Raw genomic sequence first — 15791 nt, forward strand, 5'->3', positions numbered from 1 at the left:
CCTAAAAAGGAATTGTCCGCAGAGTGTAAAAGGATCTGAGACCACTCAGAGCCTTGAGGGAGAGGGGAAAATAGGATAAACCCTTTAGTAATATATAGGTTCCGGCAAGCGACTGCACTGAGATGCACAGAATATGCTGGAAATGTTGTAATGTACAATCAAACAGCATAGCCACTATATTAGTTGGTATAACAATACCTATATGGAGGTGGCCAGGCTATCTGGCTGCATCAGATTGACTGCCAGCATGGTGCCAGCGGCCAAGGAAGGGGTACATGTCCCTTAGCGCCTCATTAGGGGTTCCGGCAGACCGACGGCACGCCGGAGACCAGTCCTGCAGGGTGGAAAACATCAAGGAGGACACACTGAGCAACCGAGATGGACAATACCACAGTGGCGACTGCCGGCACAGCGGCGGATCGCCGGCAGGGGCGGTGGGCTCCGGCAGCCGGAGGCTGACGGCATGCTGAACCTTAGTTCAATTCATAAGATATATATATATAAAGGGCGGATACCTAGACTGCCGGCAATCAATGCCGGCATGTGGGCGGCAGTCTCCGGCAGTCGGCCGGCTGTCGCTAGGTAAATATAAGGGGTGGGACGTCGGCGGAATGTCGACGGAAGACCGCAGCCTCCGGCAGGCGGTAGGCTGACATCGTAGAGGGGAGGTATCTTATGAATACAGGTCACCTGAGGTAGTGGCGGTTATCGCCGGCAGTAGAGGCGGCAAGGGACCGGCACCATGAGAGAGAGAGAGAAAGGTAAGGAGGGATGGGAGGGGTAATATCTTATACCCCTCCGGCATCCCTCTGGAGAGAGTGCATTCATGATAGGATTAGGTACTCCTAACATCCGGCGGCAGTGGGCCGGCAGACGGCCGGGAGCCTGAGGTAACCCAAGGGAGGGATAGAGAGCACTCAAAGAGGGGGAATCCTCCTCCGGCAGGACCGCCGCCAGCAACCACCCATATAGAACGCTATGAAGGTTATGTGTACCAGAGCGGCCACCTCGGCAGGAGAACAAGGCTAGCCCTACCACTCCATCCAAGGGAGGAGTTGTAGGACCGAGGACAGGGGTGTGTAGGCAGGCCTACACCAAAGGGATAGAGTGGGGAGGGGGAAGTAGGGGTCTTTCGTAAATGGGTAGACTCTGTATGAGAGAGGCCACCAAGGCAAGAGAGAACACTCCCTAACCTAGGATAGGTAGCCCAGATCAGGTACAGTACTAATGTACTATCCTAAACTATAATAAGCCAGAGTCTGCCCCCAGAGCTTAACCTAGATTAGGAGGACCAACTCCTAGGCTAGGAAGGCCTGGAAAGACACATCGCTTGTTGCAGGGAGGAAAGAGTAACCCAACCAAGTGCAACTGGGGAAGGGCAGAGCCCTTCCTAATGTCTCAGGCGCGACCTTAAGGGGGGTTCATTCCCTTAGGGTAGGCTGAGAAGCGATAAATACTCTGGGTGAAGAAAAGATTCTCCCTATTATAGAATAAGGGAAAAGCAAGGCTTCCCAGAAGGAATTACCCGTAGGTAAGGGGAATAGGAAGCATACAAGGGTTCCTACATTAGGTTAGGAGGGGGTTGATACACAAACCAACTCAGTCCCTTGTATGGTCCCCGAAGGCGAAAACACTTACATCACAGTAACTAGTATGTTTGATAATGCTAAAGTCTTCATAACTTAACTTAGGAACACTGATATATATATCATGCATTAGGGCTAGGCTAGCGATCTAGTATGGGGTCGAGCAACGGCCGTAGTCTAACGAGCGCTAAAACACGATATAATGATTTCTTAGCTATGAAGACTAAATAACTAATAATATTAATTAGTTAAAGGACCGGAGAAGGCGGTTCTGGCTAACTAAATAAAGCATGCAACGTGAACAGCGACGCCGTCATGGCGCGTCCGGTATCGGCACAGCTCCGCCACAAAACACAATATATTAGGAAAAATAGAAGTTACTTTATGGCCAGAGCTTATTTAAACAATACTAGGACCTGGTACTCAACTTTCCAGAAGAAGGCGAGGCTGAAGGCTGTGACATAACGGCGATGTAAGCAGATAAAAGAGGCACTTGGGAAAAATCCGACTTAGCGTAGAAGCTACAGGCGAAAGGATGAGGACGGACGTGACGTCATTTAGCAATGGCGCCCGTTTGTTTACGTCTCGAGTACCAAAAGTAGCCACGGATGAGAGTAACTTTGGAACGGCTCCTCAGTTACTCAGCCACCTTTCCATATCGAAGTGTCAACTCTATATGGGGTGCAAATAGCTATGTTGCGTGTTCATACATGCGTCCCCTGTTGATATACGATATCCTAGAGGGAAACCTTTAGGGTACTCGACCAGAAGTTAGAATTCTGTGATAACCTTTAGTTTAATTCTCTGGGAATATCCACTGTAGTTAAATATACCTAGGAAGCTACTGAAGGAACCCTCCATCAGGACGACATGGCTTGAGCACAAAAAATGCACATGCAAACAGAACGACCGTGTCCAAGACGCCATCCAGCTAGGCAACAGCTCTTGTTACGTTAATTACGATCTTAATCGAAGATAAAAACTGGCAAGAGCTTACATTTATACAAATTAAAGATAATACTCAACTTTCAAGAGGTAGATGAGGCTGGGGAAAGCATCATAGCAGAAATAAGCTCCAAAATAGCGAGAGGCACAAGGAATAACACCGAGCTAGGAACGCTACTTGAGAAAAAATGACAAGATGGGGCCAGGACACAGCGTCGTGCTGGCGCTCAACAACTGTACGAGTAGGAGCGTTGCCTTAATAACGGCCCTCCTACAATTCTTGCCACTTTCCCCTCTCGAAGCGTAAACGCTATTAGGGGTGTAGATAGCTATGTGGCGTGTCAACAATACGTCTTCTGATCTTATGCGATATCCCTAAAGACAAAAGCAAGGGATACTCGCGCCAAGAGTTAAAAACGGATTTTGAGCGAAGCGAAAAATCTATTTTTGGGTGAGATAGCCATGATGTCCTGATGGAAGGTTCCTTCAGTAGCTTCCTAGGGTATATTTAATTACAGTGGATATTCCCAGAGAATTAAACTAAAGGTTATCACAGAATTCTAACTTCTGGTGCGAGTACCCTAAAGGTTTCCCTCTAGGATATCGTATATCAACAGGGGACCCATGTATTAACACGCCACATAGCTATCTGCACCCCATATAGAGTTAACACTTCGATATGGGAAGGTGGCTGAGTAACTGAGGAGCCGTTCCAAAGTTACTCTCATCCGTGGCTACTTTTGGTACTCGAGACGTAAACAAACGGGCGCCATTGCTAAATGACGTCACGTCCGTCCTCATCCTGAGCTCAGCTACTACCAATCTCCGCGATATAGTAGGTCAGGGAGGGGCCTGAAAGGCTGAACTAGAATAGACGGGAAGGCCCATCAGGACGTCATGGTTATCTCACCCAAAAATAGATTTTTTGCTTCGCTCAAAATCCGTTTTTTGGGCTCAAGCCATGACGTCCTGATGGAAGTGTACCAGAGAATTAATGTATCGTGGATTTTTTCCCCTTTATACCAAGTGCCAAGGGCTTCGAACAGTATTATAGAACATGTCCTTACCAGAGATTCTATGATGAACTAGCTTCCTGCCTCCATGGCAGGGAAGTCCTGGTGGACAATAGGAACATCTCGAAGCGATCATTGAAGAGCTACTCACCTGTTGGAGAGATCATGCTGGACTCGGAGACAAGACAAAGGTTAATATTCGGGTAGGAATATTACCAAGCATAAGTAAGTATATAACATAATTACTACTCCCCTGGAGGAGAGATCATACTGGTCTCGGAGACAGGCCAAAGGTAAATATTCGAGTAGGAATATTATCCAGGCATGAGTGAGTATATAACATAATTACTTATATTATTCCTTTTGATCATCATTAAAGAGGTAAATGAAACTATAACAATCGTATATTTCTTGATAAGGAATAGGAGCAAAAGGAGACGCACATGGAAATAAAATAGACATTTTATTTTTTAGGATTGCAGATCATTATGGAAGTAATTACAATAATGATTATAGAATTTATTTACAATAATAAAGAATAATGTACATAGAAATGAAAGACGGTAATCTTGATTCTGAAAAGAAAAGTTTGCTTTTTAGAAACACAAGTTCCAGAGGAACGCCAGTCTTTTAAAATTCAAAGAAAACACTCCATGCATTAGGGCATGTGGCACTCATGTAAAGTCTATGACATTTCACCTTGGTAAAGAACAGTCTATTAGAAACACTAAGTGACCATTAAATCACTAAGTATCACAATAGGGTCAACACAGGCACCCGTAGAGTTAGAGTCCCAAGTAACTCACTGTTCTATGCAGATTTAAGCAGCAGGTTTCATAACACTACCTGCAGCTACCACAAAATGCTTTACTTCGTGCACTTGTTTTGCGTAGTGCTTGAAGAAAACGCGCGATGATTTCCAGCCTGTAAAGCTCTTGAGGCTTTCGAAATCAATACTCTGGAAGAAGTTCAGAGAAGAAGCGACTTTTCTAGGATCGTGACCTGCGGGTGTACTGTCAGGATCCGCTCTGCGAATGAAGTAGGTGATTTTCGCTCTTAGTTGTTTCAGTGACAGGTCGCTACCCGATGTTTCTCCTTTGAAGAGTTGTCCTCCACCGAAGTCTGAAGTTCTTCGAAGATAGACATTAAGACTCTCCACTGGGCATAGAGAGACATCTTCCTTCAGGGAGCAGAATCTCCAAGGGCCCCATCTCTTGGTGGGTAGTTCATTCTTAGCGAGAAACGTCGGATCGGGGAAGAGGGTAAGATCTCCTGTCTCGGCGAACAGGATATGACCCTCTTCTCTTGATAATGCCACTATTTCATTGACTCGGGCTCCCGAGGCAAAAGCAAAAGGGAAGATAACTTTTTGAGTCAGGTCTTTCAGAGGGCACGAATCGTTGTCCAGGCTAGAAGCAAAATGGAGCACCTTGTCCAGGGACCAGGAGATAGGTTTTGGTGGGGGTGCTGGGCGTAGTCTAGCGCATGCCTTAGGCAGTTTATTGAAGATATCGCTGGACAGATCAATCTGGAAGGCGTATAGGAGTGATCTAGTCAAAGCCGATTTACAAGTGGAAATCGTGTTGGCCGCTAAGCCTTGTCCATGAAGGTGAATGAAGAAGGACATGCAAAAATCAATGGTGATATCCGTAGGATTTTTTGCCTTGACGAAGGAGACCCACTTTTTCCAGGAAGATTCGTACTGCCGTCTGGTAGACTCAGTCATGTACTCCTCGAGGAAGTCTAAGCTTTTCTTCGAGATCCCAAACCTTTTCTGTGCGGCTATGGAGAGAAAATCATGAGATGAAGGTCCCTGACTTTCAGTGATGAAGCGAAGACAGTCGATTTCTGTACTTGTTGAGAGAGAACTAGGCCCAGTAGGGGGATCAGCGTGGGCTGCAGCTCCAGGACCAGGGGATACCAATTGCTCTGTGGCCACTTGGGAGCCACTAGGGCCGCTGTCCCTTTGAAGGTTCTCAGTTTGGATAGGACTTTCAGCAGAAGGTTGGGAGGAGAGAACAGGTATATCCTGGACCATCTGTTCCAATCCAGGGACATGGCATCCACTGCTTCTGCCTTGGGGTCCTCGTACGGGGCCACATATCGAGGAAGTTGATTGTTGTCGCTCGTTGCGAAGAAATCGATCTGAAGTTCCGGGACTTGGTGAGAGATGAAGGAGAATGATCTTGCGTCTAGAGACCATTCCGACTCTATTGGGCTTGTCCTCGATAGAGCGTCCGCCCTCATGTTGCGGAATCCTTGTAGGTGAACTGCAGACAGGTGCCATTTCTTCCTTTCTGCCAAACGAAAGATAGGGAGAAGCACCTGATTTATCTGGGGCGATCTTGAGCCCTGACGATTGAGACATCTGACTACCACCGAGTTGTCCAGAGTCAGACGGATGTGGATCGAGGGAGGCGGGGAGGGTTTCTTCAGGGTGAGAAGAACCGCCATGGCCTCCAAGATGTTGATGTGAAACGTCTGGAATAGGGGAGACCATGTTCCTTGAACCTGCTGTTGGTGGGAGTGACCTCCCCAACCCTCCAGTGAAGCGTCCGTGTGGATGTTGATCGATGGAGGCGGGTGTTGAAGAGGGATGGACCTTTTCAGGGCCTTTGCTTCTGACCACGGCTTTAGAAGTAAGCGAAGTCTGTTCGGAAGCCGTCTCTTGAGGTCTCTTCGAGCGATGGATGCGAATCGTCTCCAGACTCCCGCGGCATCCTTTAGCTGTGCACGAAGCACTGGGTTTGTCACAGAGGCGAACCGTAGAGAGCCGAGAACTTGTTCCTGTTGTCGTCTTGAGATCCGTTTGGATTTTAAAAGCCTTTTGACAGACCCTGCTATTTCCTTCCTTTTCTTCTGTGGAATGGAAAGGCGGTGTGACTGAAGGTCCCAATGGATTCCCAACCATTGGAACTTCTGAGCTGGAGAGAGGCGAGATTTTTCTGCGTTTATCTTGAAGCCCAGATGCTCTAGGAACTGGGTGACTTTGTTGCAGGCTCTCAGACAATCTTCGGGCGATGTCGACCAGACTAGCCAGTCGTCTAGGTAGGCCATCACTTGGACGATTGCGTCTGCCAGCTTGGTGAAGATACGTGGAGCCACGTTGAGCCCGAAGGGCATGGCCCTGAAGGCGTAACTTTTCCTTTGGAGTCGAAATCCTAGGTAGGAGGAAGCGTAGTGATTCATTGGAATGTGCCAGTAGGCATCCGCCAGGTCTATGGAGACCGTGTAGACCCTGTGAGGCAGAAGGGTCCTTATTTGTTGCAGAGTCAGCATCTTGAATTTGTTGTTCGCAATGAACTTGTTGAGAGGGAACGAGTCTAGAATGACTCTGAGTTTGTCTGAGTCTTTCTTGGGAACACAAAAGAGTCTCCCTTGGAACCTGATTGACTTTACCCTCCTGATCACCTTCTTGTTCAAGAGTTCCAGGACATATTCTTCCAGGAGAGGGGTTGACTGTTGGAAGAATTGCTGGAAGGATGGGGGTGGTTGAATCCAGCTCCAACCCAGTCCTTTCTTGACGATGCTGTGTGCCCAAGGATCGAAGGTCCAATGATCCTGGAATTGGCGGAGTCTTCCTCCCACCGGAAGCACTTCATTGCTTCTGGTATCCCGAGGGTTTGCCACCTTGTCCGCTAGCTCCCCTTCCTCCTCTGCCTCTGGAGGGACGGCGAGAAGAATCTCTACCGGAGCCTCTGCCTGAGCCCCTACCTTTGGGACGAAAGGTAGTCGAGTGTTGCTCATAAGCAGGGGTGAAGACCGGTGACTGCGACACCACCGGCTGGGGGACCAATTGAAAGGTCTGTTGTGGCTGCGTAGCCACTTGGGGAGTAGCGGGACCCGGAAACTGTCGTCTCCGCTGACGTTGCTGGGGTCTGGGTTTCGAGGATTTCCTCTTAGGCTGAGGGCCATCGTGCTGAGAGGACTTCCTCTTTCGGGACATGCCCCACTTATGGAGAAGGTTCCTGTTCTCCGTAGCAGCTTTGTCCACTATCTCTTTCACCAAGGTAGAAGGGAAGAGATGTTTGCCCCAGATATTGGAGGAAATCAGTCTCCGGGGTTCGTGTTTCACCGTTGCACTGGCGAATACGAATTCCCTACAGGCTCTACGAGCCCTAGCGAAACTGTATAGGTCCTTGGTCACGGTCGCCAGGTGCCAGTTCTAGCTGTACCTGATAGGATAGCAAAGCGGCAAGTCTCTCCTTCGTATCCTGTTCCCTACGATGGAGGTGATCGTTCAGCCATGGGAGGTCCTCGTTGAATTGACGACCGGCCACATCAGGTTCTAGTTTTCCTACCGTGAAGGGTGACTGGATGTCTTTCCAGTGCCTATCATCGGGGGAAAGAGTAAGGGAGAAGGGTCTGCACTCCTCCAGTGCAGGGCAAGGCTTCCCTTCCTCCACAGCTTTCATGACCGCTTGGAAGGCCTTTTCAATGAAGGGGAAGGTCGCAGTAGCTGGAGCAATGAAGGTTGGATGCTTCTTACTCAGCGCTGGCATCTTGGAGTTTGTGAAACCCCGGCTCTTCACTGCCTGAGCTAGTATAGCTTGGGCCTTCGCTTGATTGAACACAATCACTTCCTTCGGTTCGGTCTCTTCTTTTGAGGCTGGTTCGGACCTGATCCGGACGTAACAGTCTGGATAAGCCTCGAAATTCGGGAAAAACTCCACTTCTTCCAACAAAATAGAGCCAACTCTTTCACTAATGTAGATCTTGCCAGTAGTGATTGTCATATGCTCGGCGTATCTCCATGGGTTAGCTTCCGAGCAGGTGGGGAGGTCCTTAACCGAAATCTTCTTCGGTTGTTTGAAGCCGACAAGAGTCGTCCGGAATTGTTCCTGAGTCTCGCGCAGCTTCTTGTCCATGAGGGCTTCAAGCATTCTGAAGACCTCTTGAGTGGCCGATGGAATAGGGTCCGGGGTGGCAGAAGTCGAAGGTACAGATTCCTCGGAAGGTGCTGGAGTTGCTGGGGGAGCGGGAGCGACCTCGTTCTCCGAGTCAGGGTATTCCACCTGATCTTCCTCATAGTCGAGCTCCTTGCCCATGAGGTTCTCCGTCTCTTCGGACACCTCCGACATACGTTCCACGTTGTCGGAATCAAGATGGCACTCACGCATGGACTGTGCCATGACAATGTCGGGTTCGACCACAATCTGGACGGTGGGAATTTGTTCTCGAGGCATCACCGAGTCCTTGGATGCTTTCGGAAAAAGCAAAGCCCTCAAGTCTTCATTGGGAAGATAAGGTCCAGTGGCGTTCTTTTGGAAGCCACGCACCCATTTGCGTAGCTTCTCTCTAGTGATGTCCCTTACCTCCGTGGTAGGAGGATCGTTGAACGTCTCGTCAAGAAGACTCTTGCAGACTGAACAGTTCTGCGGGTCCCAAAATTTAAGGTCGCCTTTCTTGGCGGCGCAGGGGGCGTGGGTCCGGCACACCTTGTGCCCGTAGAAGTCCGGGCGCTTCACTCCACAGAAATTGCTTTCGCACTTCATATACTCCTCCTGTAAAAGAAAGAGATCATGAGTACATGGAAGGCATAAGAATGACTTACATTACTCTAAAATTAAGAATAACTTAATCTATAGTAGCATATTAATGTTCAAGATTGATGAGCGGGAAAGGAAGTAGATAGACACATACTTGTGAATCCCGCCCAGCCGGTTACCGTAACCTTATCCGTAGACAATTCCTTAGGACCCAAGGGTCACAAATGAAGGAAATCTGTACGGATGAGCCAAGCTAGGCTTTTAAAAGGAATTGTCCGCAGAATGTACCAGGATCTGAGACCACTCAGAGCCTTGGGGGAAAGGGGAAAATAGGATAAACCCCTTAGTAAATGTAGGTTCCGGCAATCGACTGCACTGAGATACACAGAATATGCTGGAATTGCTGTAATGTGCAATCAAACAGCATAGCCACTATTTTAGTTGGTATAACAATACCTATATGGAGGTGGCCAGGCTATCTGGCTGCATCATATTGACTGCCGGCATGTTGCCGGCAGCCAGGGAAGGGGTACATATCCCTCAGCGTCTCATGAGGGGGCGCTGGCAGACCGACGGCACGCCGGAGGCCGGTCCTGCAGTGTGGAAAACATCAAGGCAGACATACTGAGCAACCGAGATGGATAATACCACAGTGGTGACCGCCGGCACAGCAGCGGATCGCCGGCAGAGGCGGCGGGCTCCGGCAGCCGGAGGCTGACAGCATGGTGAACCTTAGTTCAATTCATAAGAGATATATATAAGGGTGGATACCTAGATTGCCGGCAATCAATGCCGGCATGTGGGCGGCAGACTCCGAAAGTCGGCCGGCTGTTGCTAGGTAAATAAAAGGGGTGGGACGTCGGCAGTATGTCGACGGAAGGCGGCAGCCTCCCGCACTCGGTAGGCTGACGTCTTAGAGGGGGAAGGTATCTTATGAATAAAGGTCACCTGAGGTAGTGGTGGTTATCGCCGGCAGTAGAGACGGCACGGGACCGGCACCAAGATAGAGAGAAAGGTAAGGAGGGATGGGAGGGGTAATATCCTATACCCCTCCGGCATCCCCCCCGGAGAGAGTGCACTCATTATAGGAGTAGATACTCCTAACATCCGGCGGCAGGGGGCCGGCAGACGGCCGGGAGCCTGAGGTAACCCAAGGGAGGGATAGAGGACACTAAAAGAGGGGGAATCCCCCGCCGGCAGGACCGCCGCCGGCAACCACCCTTATAGAACACTATGAAGGGTATGTGTACCAGAGCGGCCAGCTCAGCAGGAGAACAAGGCTAGCCCTACCACTCCATCCAAGGGAGGAGTTGTAGGACCAAGGACAGGGCTGTGTAGGCAGGCCTACACCAAAGGGATAGAGTGGGAGGGAGAAGTAGGGGTCTTTCTAAATGGGTAGACTCTGTATGAGAGCGGCCACCAAAGCAAGGGAGAACGCTCCCTAACCTAGGATAGGTAGCCCAGATCAAGTACAGTACTAATGTATTGTCCCAAACTATAATAAGACAGAGTCTACCCCTAGAGCTTAACCTAGAGTAGGAGGACCAACTTCTAGGCTAGAAAAGTCTGAAAGACACATCGCTAGTTGCAGGGAGGAAGGGTAACCCAACCAAGAGCAACTGGAGGAAGGGCAGAGCCCTTCCTAAGGTCTCAGGCACAACCCTAAGGGGGGTTCATTCCCTTAGGGTAGGCAGAGAAGCGATAAATACTCTGGGTGTAGACAAGATCTCCCTATATAGAAGGGAAAGCAAGTCTACCCAGAGGGAATTACCCGCAGGCAGGGGGAATAGGGAGCATACAAGGATTCCTACATTAGGTTAGAAGGGGGTTGGTACACAACCAACTCAGTCCATTGTATGGTCCCCGAAGGCGAAAACACTTACATCACAGTAACTAGTATGATTAATAATGCCAAAATATTCATAACTTAACTTAGGAACACTAATATATATCATGCATGAAAAAGAGCATAGGCTGTCAAGCCTAGGGGCTAAGCTAGCGATCTAGTATGGGGTCGAACAGCGACCGTAGTCTGATGAGCGCTAAAACACGATATAATGATTTCCTAGCTATGAAGACTAAATAACTAATAATATTAATTAGTTAAAGGACCGGAGAAAGCTGTTCTGGCTAACTAAATAAGGCATGCAACGTGAACAGCTCCGCCGTCATGGCGCGTCCGGTATCGGCACAGCTCCGCCACAAAACACGATATTTTAAGAAAATTAGAAGTTACTTTACGGCCAGAGCTTATTTAAACAATACTAGTACCTGGTACTCAACTTTCCAGAAGAAGGCGAGGCTGAAGGCTGCGACATTACGGCGATGTAAGCAGATAAAAGAGGCACTTGTGAAAAATCCGACTTAGCGTAGAAGCTACAGGCGAAAGGATGAGGACGGATGTGACGTCATTTAGCAATGGCGCCCGTTTGTTTACGTCTCGAGTACCAAAAGTAGCCACGGATGAGAGTAACTTTGGAACGGCTCCTCAGTTACTCAGCCACCTTTCCATATCGAAGTGTTAACTCTATATGGGGTGCAGATAGCTATGTGGCATGTTAATACATGCGTCCCCTGTTGATATACGATATCCTAGAGGGAAACCTTTAGGGTACTCTCACCAGAAATTAGAATTCTGTGATAACCTTTAGTTTAATTCTCTGGGAATATCCACTGTAGTTAAATATACCCTAGGAAGCTACTGAAGGAACCTTCCATCAGGACGTCATGGCTTGAGCCCAAAAATTCTGGATACCCTCAGTAAAATTCTCCGGGCTATATCACTGTAGTTAAATATAACCTAGGAAGCTACTATGAAGGAACTTCCATCAGGACGACATGGCTTGAGCCCAAAAAATATATTATCATTTACTCTAATTAGGGCTATTTACATCTCCAACGTAGGGATAAATACTGTCTTTTTGGGCTTAGGCCATGTCGTCCTGATGGAAGGTTACTTCAGTAGCTTCCTAAGGGTATATATGACTACAGTAGATATTCCCAGAGAATTAAACTAAAGGTTTCACACAATTCTAACTCCTGGCATGAGTACCCGTAAGGTTTCCCTTTAGGATATCATATAGTAACAGGGGACGTATGCTTGACACGCCACATAGCTATCTGCATCCCACATAGCGTTTACGCTTCGAGGGGGAAGTTGGTGGCAAGTTATGGGAGGAGCCGTTACAAAGTTCTCCTCCTCCGTTAGTGTTATGGTACTCGGATGACGTCATAAACGACGCCATGTTGGCCGCCATCTTGGCTGACGTCATAGCCGCGCGCCTTCTCCATTCCTTCTCTTGTAGCGTCTATGACCAGGTGTTTTTCCCAGTTGTTCGCTATTATCTACCAGCATGTCGCAATCTTCAGCCTCTTATGCCCCTGGAAAGTCAAGTACCATATTTCTATATTGTATAAAATGGATTTTGAGCCAAGCAAAAAATCTATTTTTGGGTGAGGTAGCCATGTCGTCCTGATGGAAGTTCCTTCATAGTAGCTTCCTAGATTATATTTAACTACAGTGATATATCCCAGAGAATTTTACTAAAGGTATCCAGAATTCTAACTCCTGGCGCAAGTATCCCTTGTATTATCCTATAGGGATATCGCATAAGATCAGAGGACGTATTCTTGACACGCCACATAGCTATCTACACCCCTAATAGCGTTTATGCTTCGAGAGGGGAAAGTGGCAAGAATTGTTGGAGAGCCGTTATTAAGGCAACACTCCTACTCGTACTGTGATTGAGCGCCAGATCGCCGCCGTGTGGCGCCATCTAGTCATTTTTGTAGCGTTAATGAGGTGCTACAGATACAGTACACTAGGGAGGGATTAATTTATCTTTTGTCAAAGGAGGGTGGGTCCATCAGGACGACATGGCTACCTCACCCAAAAATAGATTTTTCGCTTTGCTCAAAATCCGTTTTTTGGGCTCAGGCCATGTCGTCCTGATGGAAGTTTACCAGAGCATTAATGTATCTGTGGATTTTCAATACAGTGAACCCTCACTACTTCGCGGTTCGACCATCGCGGATTCACCACTTCGTGGGTTTTTTCCATAACCCATATATATATATACATATCGCGGATTTTCCGGAAATTTCGAAAATACCGCGAAATCTGAAGACCCCCAAATACGATATTTCGTTACCTGTAATTCCATTAATACTGTAATTAGTAATATCTGCTCTTACTGATTGTTCATTGCATTACATATGATATATAATTCAGCACAGAAAGAAATAAAACACGAAAAGAGAATGTGATCATACGATAATACAGTACTGTATACAGTACGTAGTAAAATTAAATCGAACATGAAACGCAAATCAGATGCAGTCATACCATATTAGAATGGTGTAAGGCTGCTGTACTACAAATGTAATGGATGTGCATCTTTTCCATGATTCTTTTGTATGTATACGTACGTAGTACTGCATCCAATAATATTCTTTGTTGCAAAAATTACATTTTGAATAAGCGTACGAGAGAGAGAGAGAGAGAGAGAGAGAGAGAGAGAGAGAGAGAGAGAGAGATAGAGAGAGAGAGACACACACACATCCTACAAAAGAATAAAATAACATACGTAAAGCTATTATTATTATTGTTATTATTATTATTATTGTTGTTGTTGTTAATAAGATTATTATTGTTATTATTATTATCATTATTATTATTATTATTATTACTGTATTATTATCATTATTTATTATTATTATTATTATTATTAATACTGTACGTACGGTATACGCGGGGTATCTTGTACTTTGAGTTGGTAACCTACGCATCATATACTGTAAGACGGGTTGTGATTGGTTCAAGCGCTGATAGATGACGAATCAGAACTCAAGTTTTGTTATCTAGCCTGTAATTGGTGTTTTGCCCTCATCTCCAACCAGCAGCATCTAGGTTCTCGCGGGCCCGGGTCGTCCATTTTCTCTTACGGCGTATCGCTGAGTAGACGTTCTTAAGTTTGTAAAGTTTAATCTGTGCTGTGTGCGACTGTTTTAAGTTGAACTTTTTGTTAAATCCTACTGTACAATGCCTCCCAAGCGTTCTGCTTCTACTAAGGCTGGTAGTGAGCCTAAACGCCACCGAAGGATGATGACGATTGCTGAGAAGGTTACGCTTCTCGATATGTTAAAAGACGGTAGAAGTTACGCGGCCGCAGCGCACCATTTTGGAATCAACGAATCTACTGTTCGCTATATCAAGAAGGACGAGGCGAACATTAGAAAGACGGCTGCAATCACCTTTAGAAGATCAGCGAAGCGAGTTGTTACAACGTGTAATAAAACGATCGTAGACATGGAAGGTGCTTTAGCTGTGTGGATTGCCGACTGCCGGAAGAAGAACATAGCCTTGGATACGAACACCATCCGAACAAAGGCTTTGAGCTTTTATGAGAATTTTGCGGCAAAGGAACCTCAAGACGACGACGGCAACCATGCTGAAGAAGATGATGATGCAGATGATCCTCAACCAGGGACATCCACTGATTCCCAGCCTCAGAAACAACGTTTTTCCACCAGCAAAGGATGGTTCGCGAAGTTTCAGAAACACTTCACCCTGAAAAGCGTTTCCCTGCATGGCGAGGCTGCTTCGGCTGACACTGCCGCTGCTGAAACTTACGTGAACCAGACGTTCAAGAATATTATCGCCGAAGGTGGATACAAGCCGGAACAAGTGTTTAATATGGATGAGACCGGCTTGTTTTGGAAGAGAATGCCGTCGCAAACTTTCCTGTTCAAAGAGGAAGCCAAAGCCTCTGGCTTTAAAGCATTCAAGGATCGCGTTACCCTCGTGATGTGTGGCAATGCTGCTGGATTTTTGCTAAAGCCGGGGCTTATCTATAAGTCGAAAAATCCTCGCGCTTTGAAAAATAAAAACAAGAATCTCCTTCCCGTGTACTGGATGCATAATCCAAAAGCATGGATTACGAAGATGCTGACCTCCAACTGGTTCCACCAGTGTTTCATCCCGCAAGTCAGTGAATATCTCGTAGAGAAGGGCTTGCCATTCAAGATCCTTCTCCTTATGGATAACGCTGGTGGACACGCAACTGACCTGTCGCGTGAGGGCGTTCAGGTTGAGTTCCTGCCACCCAACACCACGTCATTAATTCAACCGATGGACCAGGGGGTTATCAGGGCGTTCAAGGCCCTCTACACGAAGAATACCTTGGCGGACCTCGTTGCGTGTGTGGATGCTGCCCAAGAGGATGAGGATGAAGATTTTTAACTTGAAGGCGTACTGGCGGCAGTACACCATAGCCACGTGCCTGAAGAATATTCAGAAGGCACTTCAAGAGATGAAACCTGCAACTGTGAATGCGAGCTGGAAGAAGTTGTGGCCCGAGATTGTTTACGACGACGAGGGATTTACACCTGCTGAAATCCAACACTCTGCAGTACGCAAATATGTGCAGTTGGCTGCCATAATTGGAGGTGACGGGTTTGGCGACATGACGACTGAAGACGTCGACGAGTTGTTGGACTGCCATTCCCAGCCCCTAACTGACGCAGTCCTCGAAGACCTGACGAAATCGGCAAGCGAAGAAGAGAGTGAAACCCAGGAAGAGACCCAAGAAAATGTCGAAGAAACGGGCTTAACACTAGAACGGCTTGCCAAGGTCTGCAACCATATAAAAGAGGTGAAAGAAATGTTGCAAGAGTGGGACGAGGATATGGTTCGGTCGATGCAATTCTGCAACAAGGTTGATGACATCATGACTCCCTACAAGATGCTCTTAGATCGA

This window comes from Palaemon carinicauda, chromosome 2 (genome assembly GCF_036898095.1).
Source record: "Palaemon carinicauda isolate YSFRI2023 chromosome 2, ASM3689809v2, whole genome shotgun sequence".
Classification (NCBI taxonomy): domain Eukaryota; kingdom Metazoa; phylum Arthropoda; class Malacostraca; order Decapoda; family Palaemonidae; genus Palaemon; species Palaemon carinicauda.